The following is an 8916-nucleotide window of genomic DNA, read 5'->3' as shown; positions in this document are numbered from 1 at the left end:
ATGAGCAACAATTTGACAGATGAATGGAGAAGAAATGGGAGTAGAAAAAGAAGATTCTGGGAAAAGGCAAAGGAGCAGCATAGTAGAGAGAGAGGCCCCTTCACAAGGGGAGGTAGGAAAGAAGGCACAAGGTGGGAGGGGCTGGAAAGAAAGGCAAAGGCTATATTGTGGATGGACTCAGGCTCCACAGGAGATTCCTAAAATTATGCCTGCATATGGGAAAGGCTTGGATAGGAAAGTGAAAAGAAAAAAAGAAAAAGAAAGAAATTAGGAAATTAGTTTGAGTGATTTTATTTTATACTAGAGGCCTGATGCACGAAATTTGTGCACTTGGGGGAGTGGGTGGTGTCACTCAGCCCAGCCTGCACCCGCTCCAATCTGGGACCCCTCAGGGGATGTCTGACTGCCAGTTTAGGCCCGATCCCACAGGCAGTCAGACATCCCTCTCACAATCTGGGACTGTTGGCTCCTAACCACTCGCCTGCCTGCCTGCCTGATTGCTCCTAATTGTTTCTGCCTGCCAGCCTGATCACCCCCTAACTGCTCCCCTGCTGGCCTGATTAACACCTCACTGCTCCCCTGCTGGTCCAATCGCCCCCAACTGCCCTCCCCTGCTGGCCTGCTCTTGCCCCCAATTGCCCTCCCCTGCTGGCCTGATGGCCTCCAGCTGCCCTCCCCTGCAAGCCTGGTTGCCCTCAACTGCCCTCCCCTGCCTGCCAATTTGATTCTGATTGGTTGGTTTCTATGCCAGTCAGGGTCAAAAGTTTCACCTCCTAGGCAGCCATTGGCTCCTCACAGTTGACCCAGATTTGGCTCTGATTGGTCAGTTTCTATGCCAGTCAGCATCTCTGGGCCTATCAATGGGGCCTGATCAGAAAGGCAGACCTGATCAGCAGCCCTGGTGGAGGCCTGGAGAGAAATGGAGGCAGGGCTGCTGACCAGGCCCTGAGCTAAAGAGAGAGGCAAGTGCTGATCAACAGCTGCCACGGAGGCTACAGATAAGACCCTGTTTCTCTCTTCAGGCCTCTCTCTGGGCCTGATTCGCAGCCCCCTCAGCAGTCAGTGCTGGGTCACCATGCCTGCAGCCATAGCAGTCAGCGTTCCTGGTCGTTGTGGATGTGACAGACTCAGGGTTTTTATATATTAGGATTCCCTTTGTAGTTATACAAACACTCCCTGTATCATGATTTCAACAGTTAACTGAAGTTTGTAAAAGTCCTTTTCCAACTATCTTCAATACAAACTGGTCATGCTTCTATTGTGTGTTTCTCAATACTGCTATATCATTTATGTGATACTAGAGGCCTGGTGCATGAAATTCATGCACTCGGGAGGGGGTCCCCTAGCCTGGCCTGTGCCCTGTCACAGTGCGGGAGCCCTGCAATCGATTGCTCCAAAGAGGTAGGCCCCGCCCACCCATCTGGGCTCCTCGATGGATTGCCCCAAAGAGGTAGGCCGGAGTCAGGGGTCCTGCCTCCATGCCACATGGAGCCAGGAAACAGGACCCCCAGGACCCCCCAGGCATGCCTCGCTGTGCAGAGCCGGGAGGAGGCGAGACCCCCAATGCAGGCCTCACTGCGCGGAGCTGGGGGACCTACAGGCAGGCCTTGCCAGACCCCAGGGTTTTTATATATTAGGATTTCCTTGTAGTTATACAAACACTCCTTTTATCATGATTTCAATAGTTAACTGAAGAGCCCGGCGCAGAGCCCGGAGGAGGCGGGACTCCCAGGCAGGCACCGTGCTGCACACACAGCGTTAAGCCCAGCCCTGCCCACCTGCGCATGCCCACTCTGCACGCAGCCATCTTGTGACGGCGTGAGGGCATCATGGCATGACGTCTACTTAGGCTTTTATTAGTAAGGATTATAATGTTTAAATTCTTTTTGTATTTATTTTATTTCTCTATATAGTCAACATTTCAAAAGTAGGCACTATGAATTTTTCTCTTCAGATCCCCATGCTTTTAAACACCTCTGTAAGCATGCAGCAGCATTTAATAAATGTTCCCGGAAGAAATATGCTAATTATTCTTAGGAAACTTGAACATAAAAGAAACCCTTTCCTTTTTTATAACTGTTAGTGTGTAAATGCACATAAGTTCAGGATATTTCATTGCAATCTGGGCTATTCTGTGGCCTATCACACAAAGTAATTTTTGAAGTTATATTATCTAGCTGGGTAATGATGCACATCAACTCACATCCAGCTTTTGCAAATAGTGAGGTAAAACTCAAAGACAGATGATCACATTGAATCACAATTCATACTCTGACCAAGGTTAACATAAATTCCCCCTCCAGGACACTGATAAGCCACCTGTCTTGTCTTTTAATTCTCAGTGAAAATGTCCTTAAGGCCCAGACTTCAGAATCCCTGCTTTATACTTTAGGAGGAAGCAGGTTACTCACAAGATCCTTAGCAGTGGCAGGCACGTGGGGAGTGAAGTGGGAACAGTAAAATGAAAAATATGTGAGCTGGTTAAGGAAAGAAATGGCTTCTTACCATCATTCATTTTTCACTCCTTATAGACTCTAGATCTAAAATGCTGAGATACAGACTAATAAACAAAATTTTATGAGTATATCACCAACAATGTCCTCTGCAGGCTGAATCTTCAGAAACCAAATCTCTAAGCCTTCTCTGCCTGTGTTTCTCAGAGCCACGTGGGCCTGTTCTGCTTTCAGTGGGTTAATTAGCAAGGAAGCATTTTTCCTCTGTGGTCTAGACACAGACATATCCAGATACTGTTTCCCTTGAAAGGCAGCCATCCTGCTGAATGTACTTGATCACCGATTCCCATGTTTTTCTAAGGCCAGATGCGGCTAAACACAATTTCTGAAGATTTTTTCTCCCTTCTTTTTTTTCACCGATTAACAGCTTGTTTGCTTTCTATTAAAGATGCTGCCAGGCAAACAGAGGGAGGGAGATGAAAATTCCTTAATTTTTAAGGTAGGGAAACTCAAGAATGATGGATATGCTGTAGCCAAGAGGAAACAATCCTTGGACCTAATAAATAAGCATGGGAAAAAAATTTACTCAAGATTGCATAATTTCAGTAGTATGAGCACAGAAAGGGGATTTTGAGAATAATATAATTTTCCTAACCAAAACCCAATGGTAGGTATGTGTTTTAATTACATCTAGGCAGAGAATGAGAGAGAAAAAACAACAACCAGAAATCTCAACCTCTGAAAAAAATCTTCATTCCGATATTGCTAATTATCTCTATGACTTTGGATAACTAAACTGACTTATTTGAGCCTTTCTCCCTAAACATATAAACTAAAAGATTTAGAGGATTTTATATCCAAGATCTCTCCATGTCTAAAATTTTTTGACCTTCTGGGATTCTCAGCCAATAATAGTCTACCTGGGAACAGCAATGTTTCTCCTGTGTTGTCTTTTCACTCTGTTTGGAGAAACTATCAGCTTGCTTCTGTGGGAGTTACATAAGTGAGAAGTGAAGACAGTTGAGCCTGCTCTGAAACCATGATAAATAACCCCAAAGTCCCGAGTGTGGCTTCCCTGCTGGAGGCCAAGAAACTCTGTACAGACATGGGAAGGACTAGCTGGTACTCCAGCTGCCTGCAGACTGGTACAGGTGCCAGGTACATGAGGCCACATGAGGCTACTCTGAGACATCGCCTCTTTGGTAGGACCTGGACTTCCCCTTTCCCATTATGGTGTCAGATTCCTGAGTCCCAGTGGCCCCCTGTGCAGCCATAATAAGTGGCATTGCCAGGAACAGTGGTTAAGTATCAGGAACCTAACCCTGACTGTATCGGGACTCCCTCCAACTCCTAATAACTTGGGCAACTTACTTGTCCACCAGCACCGTTTTCTCCCAACTTTGCTGAAATAGCCATGTCTGTGATTGCTGATGCCCAGTAGTGACATTTCCATTCTAGGCCAGGGACTGTGAAAAATATACTTTAAATATACAAAAGAGTCAATATGATTAATGTTCTTAAAATTGATTTTTTTTTTTCATATCAAAACATCATTAAAATGTCTGGAGGGACTGATCACTTTTGGTTGCTCTGTGACTAAAGGGACACACTAACTAAGTCTCCAGCTGACAGGAGGCCAGACTCTGATGAGAAACCAGTGAGCCACATGGGAATAACAAAGGCTGAATTGGAAAATGACAGGAGCAGTGCCTCCCACAGGCCAGAGACCGCACCAGAGAGGTATACAGGGCCCTCCGAGGAGATAGCCAGCCAGGGCCTCGTGTTTCTTTCTGAAACATGTGCTCCAACAGCATCAGACACAGTCTGGAAGCAACTGCACATTTCTGAATGATGAGTTCTGCGGTGAAGGCTTGTCAGTAGGATAGTAATGTGGATAAAAGAAAAATGTTTTATTTGGTGGTAGAATTGGTTGGCCCTGAAAAAGGCACCACAAAGCTTGGTTTGACTGCATTGAAGTTAATGCTCAAGGTTCTATGTTAAATTCATTGTCATGGGATAAAAACCAACCCATCCTCCTTTTTTGTTTTCCTTCAATGCCTGTTACATGCCACATTGAAGAATGCCAAAATAGCAATTTCAGCCTCAGGGGCAAATTTTCATGTAAAACTCCTCACACATGTCCAATTGTTTTCTTCAAACATCTAGGGCAGTGGTCGGCAAACTGCGGCTCAGCAAACCGCAGCTCGCGAGCCACATGCTGCTCTTTGGCCCCTTGAGTGTGGCTCTTCCACAAAATACAGGCTCTTCCACAAGATACCGACTTTTGCACATGGGCCACGAAGTTTCAATCACACTGTACGTGCTCGCCCACACATGGTATTTTGTGGAAGAGCCACACTCAAGGGGCCAAAGAGACACATGTGGCTCGCGAGCCGCGGTTTGCCAACCACGAATCTAGGGGTATGTTTTCTGACCCTATCTGCACATCCCATCCCTCCCCCCAAAAGAGAGTCTCAGGATCTAAACCTACTTTAATTCTATCCCATTAGATAAATCTATTGGATAAATGCCATTAAAGTACCTGGAGGGATTGATCATTTGTGGTCACTCTATGCTTAAAGGAACGCACCACCCAAGTCCCAGGTGACACAAGGCCAAACTCTGAAACAATTAAATCAGAATTGGCAAATGACAGCAATATTGCCTCTCACAGGCCAAACTCCTCTGCAAAGAGGTGCACGATGCCCTCCCTGGAGTTACAGGGCCTCTTGTTTCTTTCTGGAACATGTGTTCCAACAGTATTAGACACACTGTAGAAGCAACTACACATTTATGAATAAAGTCCAGGAGTGAAAATTTGTCAGTGGTATGGTGCTATCCAGCATTCCATTCTGTGATGATACCACAATGTATTAATCCAGTGTACTCTTGGCAGGCACTTGTGTGTTCAGGTTTTCACTCTGATGGAGGGTTACTAAGATCATCTGGTACATGGCTTTTGATAAAGCTATGTGTACATTTCTGTTGGTTGTAGACCTAGATGTGGTATGGCCTAGTATATATTGCCAAGCTGGTTTCCAGAGTGCTTGTACAAATTTGCACTCCCACCATCAGTGCCTCACAGCATCCTCACGAGTGCTCAGTCTTCCCTATCCTCTGCTTCAGCCATTCTAGGAGATGTGTAGTATTGTCAAATGGTGGCTTCTAACTTCCACTTCCCCGATAACTAATAAGTTTGATAGTATTAATAAGTTTATTTGCTATTTGAATATTTTCTATTTTAAATGGTCTGCTCAAGCCTTGCTTACTTTCTATTGGTTTATCTGTCTTTTTCTTTTTGGTTTCTGCATTGTGGATAAAAGTACTTTGAGATTCTTACAGAGACTCTTAATTTTGATATAAATGGAATTATTATTATTATTGTTTTATAAATGTTCTTTTTTGTACCCTATTTAAAAGTCTATGCCTTCTTTGCTGTACATATGTCATGTTTTTTATCATAAGTCGAGTGACTATATATGTAAGTCTAATTCTGGATTGTAATATATTCCAATGGTCAGTTTGTCTATCCTTTCACCAAGCCTACACTGTTTTAGTTACTATAATTTTATAATATATCTTGATGTCTAGTAAGTAAGTTCTCTAGCTATGTTCTTCCTGCTCCCGCCTCCCAGCACAGGCCCTCACCCACTATTGTCCGTGTCCATCGGTTTTGCTTATATGTATGCCTATAGGTCTTTTGCTTGATCTCTTACCCACCCCCGTCACCCTCCCCTGCCTTCCCTCTGAGGTTTGGCTATTGGTTTGATACTTCTACGTCTTTGGATCTATTTTTGGTCATCATTTTATGTTGTTCATTATATTCCACAAGTGAGTGAGATTATGTGATACTTATCTTTCTCCAACTGGCTTATTTCGCTTAGCATAATGTTCTACAAGTCCCTCCATGCTGCTGCAAATGGTAGGAATTCTTTTTTTTTTACAGCACCTAGTATTCCATTGTGTATATGTACCACAGGTTTTTAATCCACTCATCTGCTGACTAATCCACTCAATAGCTGTTTCCAAATCTTAGCTATTTTAAATTGTGCTGCTTTGAACATAGGGATGCATATATTCTTTCTGATTGGTATTTCTGATTTCTTAGGATACAGTCCTAGAAATGGGATTACTGGGTCAAATGGGAGTTCCATTTTATATTTGTTGAGGAAACTCCATACTATTTTCTACAATGGCTGTACCAGACTGCATTCCCACCAGCAGTTTTCTTCACACCCTCACCAGCACTTGTCATTTGTTGATGATAGCCATTCTTACATGTGTGAAATGGTACCTCATTGTCATTTTGATTTGCATCTCTCAGATGATTAGTAACTTTGAGCATTTTTTCATATGCCTCTTGGTCTTCTGTATGTCCACTTTTGAAAAGTGTCTATTTAGGTCCTTTGTCCACTTTTTAAAAAAAATATATTTTATTGACTTTTTACAGAGAGAAAGGGAGACAGGGAGGGATAGAGAGTTAGAAACATTGATGAGAAAGAAATATTGATCAGCTGCCTTCTGCACACTCCCTACTGGGGATATGCCCACAACCAAGGTACATGCCCTTGACTGGAATCAAACCTGGGACCCTTCAGTCTGCGGGCCGACGCTCTATCCACTGAGCCAAACCAGTTATGTCCTTTGCCCATTTTTTGATTGGATTGTTTATCTTCCTTTTGTTGAGTTGTATGAGTCCCCTATAAATTTTGAAGATTAAACGCTTATTGGATGTAACAATGCCAATTATGTTCTCTCATACAGTGAGCTCCCTTTTTATTTTGTTAATGGTTTCTTTTACTGTGCAGAAGCTTTTAATTTTGATGTAGTCCCATTTGTTTATTTTCTCCTTAGTTGCCATTGTCCTGGGAAATGTATCGGTAAAGATATTCCTATAAGATATGTCTGGTATTTTGCTGCCCATGGATTCTTCCAAGATTTTTATGGTTTTCTATCTTAAGTTTAAGTCTTTTAGCCATTTTAAGTTTATTTTTGTGTATGGTGTAAGTTGGTGGTCTAGTTTCATTTTTTGCATGTATCTGTCCAGCTTTTCCAACATAATTTATTGAAAAGACTGTCTTGACTCCATTCTATGCTCTTGCCTGCTTTGTCAAATATTAATTGAGCATAATGACTTGGGTCGATTTCTGGGTTCTCTGTAATATAGCTTAGCTTAATATCTGATATTGTGAGCCCTCTAATTTTGTACTTCTCGCTTAGTATTGCCATGGCTATTTGGGGTCTTTTTTATTCCATATAAATTTTTGGAGTGTTTTATTTAGGTCTGTGAAATATACTTTTGGTATTTTAATGGGGATTACATTGAATCTATAGATTGCTTTGGATAGTATGGACATTTTAATGATATGATTTTACCAATCCATGAACATGGTATATTCTTCCATTTGTTTATTTCTTCCTCTATCTCTTTTTTTTAATGTCCTGTAGTTTTCTGAGTACAGGTCTTTTACCTCTTTAGTTAAGTTTATTGCTAGGTATTTCTTTTTTTCTTTTTTTCTTTTTTTTTTTGCAATTGTAAATGGGATTTTTTTTTTTTGTTTCTCTTTCTGTGAGTCATTATTGGTGTATAAAAAACCAACAGAGTTCTGGGTGATAATTTTGTATCCTGCTACATTGCTGAATTCATTTATTAAATCCAGTAGTTTTTGTTTTTGTTTTTTTTATAAAGGCTTTAGGGTTTTCTATGTACAATATTATGTCATCTGTGAATAATGACAGTTTTACTTCTTCTTTTCCAATTTGGATAACTTTTATTTCTTTTTCTTGTCTGATCTCTATGGCTAGCATTTCCGATACTATGTTGAACATAAGTGGTGAAAGTGGGCATCCCTGTCTTGTTCCTGTTCTTAGAGTAAATGGCTTTAGTTTTTGCCCATTAAGTATGATGTTGGCTGTAAGTTTGTCATATAAGACTTTTATTATATTGAGGCATGATCCTTCTATTCTCACTTTGCTGAGAGTTATTATCAAAAAAAGGGTGTTGGATTTTGTCAAATGTCTTTTCTGCATCAATTGATATGACCATGTAGTTTTCACCTTTCAGGATGTTTATGTGATGTATCATGTTTATTGATTTGTTGATATTGTACCAGCCTTGCATCCCCAGAATAAATCCCACTTGGTCATGGTGTATGATCTTTGTAATGTATTGCTGGGTGCAATTTGCTAACAGTTTGTTGAGGATTTTAGCATCTATGTTCATCAGGGATACTGGCCTGTAATTCTTTTTCTTTGTGGTGTATTTATCTGGTTTGGGGATTAGGGTAATGCTGGCTTCATAGAAAGAGCTTGAAAGTGTTCTTTCCTCCTGAACTTTTTTGAATAATCTGAGTAGGGTAGGTTTTAGTTCTTGTTGGAATGTTTTGTAAAACTCCCCTGTGAAGTCATCCAGACCAGGGTTTTTGTTCGCTGAAAGTTTTTTGATTATTGATTCTATTTCATT

The sequence above is a fragment of the Myotis myotis genome, unplaced genomic scaffold (assembly GCF_014108235.1).
Source record: "Myotis myotis isolate mMyoMyo1 unplaced genomic scaffold, mMyoMyo1.p scaffold_m19_p_2, whole genome shotgun sequence".
Lineage (NCBI taxonomy): Eukaryota > Metazoa > Chordata > Mammalia > Chiroptera > Vespertilionidae > Myotis > Myotis myotis.
This window is presented reverse-complemented; position numbering follows the sequence as displayed.